We start from the raw sequence: 1,573 nt of genomic DNA, 5'->3' as shown, positions 1-1,573 counted from the left end.
TATTTTCTGAACCCCAGTGTTATGTTTTAATACCAACCCAATCTCTGTTTTCTCGCATATATGTACACATACACACACATGAAATCATGTCTATGATGACTGCATGATGATCTAGGAAAGTAAGGGTCTTCTGAAAGGTGTTCTCAATTGTATCCTAAACTAGATGGTTCTTGAATATATTATGTCAATGTGAAAGGTCTTATGACATGATTTAGGTTAATGAAAAGTACTTTCTCATCTATAACCTAGGATCTAAGCATATGAGGGGTTAATCCTCCTAAAGCCTTTGTTTTATAAAGTAATGCCTTTGTTTTATAAAGTAATGTTAGTAAAGAATTTTCAACATAGGGAACTTAGCTTAGTACCGAGTGAACTTGAGGATGAGGAGTGCCTTTCCCAATGTTGGAAATCTTGTTCACTCTTGTCCTCACGAGGTAGATTACTACAATGTATCAATAGGCATAAATAGGTTTCTATATATTCCTCAAACTTCCATAAACTATGTTTCCCCATAGGATCTAGCAACGGATATCACCTAATATGCTAGCATGATGTTAATGTTCTACCTTGGCAAAGTAGAGCATCTTCTTTCGGTGTGAGGTTCTACAACACCAGATGTCACGACCCAAAACGGGTCGCGAGTGGCACCGACACTTAACCTACTATGTGAGCGAACCAACCAATCTAAACCCCAACATTTCAACCATAAATAACAAAGTATAATGCGGAAGACTTTAACTCATTAATGAAAATCGATTAAATAACTTATAAAAACTCAATACTATTTATTCCCAAAACCTGGAAGTCATCACCACAAGAACATCTATCCTCAAATTACTAATCTAAGATTATCTAAGAAGCTAAAATAAGTAAAAAGCTAGTCCATGCCAGAATCTCAAGGCATCAAGACATGAAGAGGAAGATCCAGTCCAAGCTAGAAGCAATAGCTCACCCTGAAATCTGGCTTGATGAAGACTTGCTAGAGTTGCGGTTGAGTCGAAGACGATGGCACGTTTGCTGCACTCCACAAATAACAAAGAAAAACAAATACAAGTAGGGGTCAGTACAAAACACGAGTATTGAGTAGGTATCATCGGCCAACTCAAAATAGAAAGCAATATATTTCAGATAATATCATAAAATCAACTAATATTCTTAACAGGTGATGGTAACAGTTATAGGAATCAATTACAACGTGACCAAACACATCTAAGAGGACTCAATCCTCCACATCATACTCTTTAGGGAAACATGTTCTTTAGATTGAGTATATTAACATTTTTCAAGATTCATTATCTTTATCCCTCTTGTGTCGGTACGTGACACTCCGCTCCACTACTACTATCCTGGTGTCGGAACGTGACACTCCGATCCATATACTATCCTGGTGCCGGAACGTGACACCCGATCCTCTATTACTATCCTGGTGTCGGAACGTGACACCCGATCCTCTAATCTCATTACTTTAGTTCATGAAGCCTTCTTTTATACCAAGGCTTCATCATTAACAAAGTAAATTTAGGGTTTAAGATTCAACAGCCTCATCATGCTAGTTTCATCACAATTATATATA

This window comes from Solanum pennellii, chromosome 7 (assembly GCF_001406875.1).
Source record: "Solanum pennellii chromosome 7, SPENNV200".
NCBI classification, from domain to species: Eukaryota; Viridiplantae; Streptophyta; class Magnoliopsida; order Solanales; family Solanaceae; genus Solanum; species Solanum pennellii.
The sequence above is the reverse complement of the archived record's forward strand: the minus strand, read 5'-3'. Positions refer to the sequence as shown.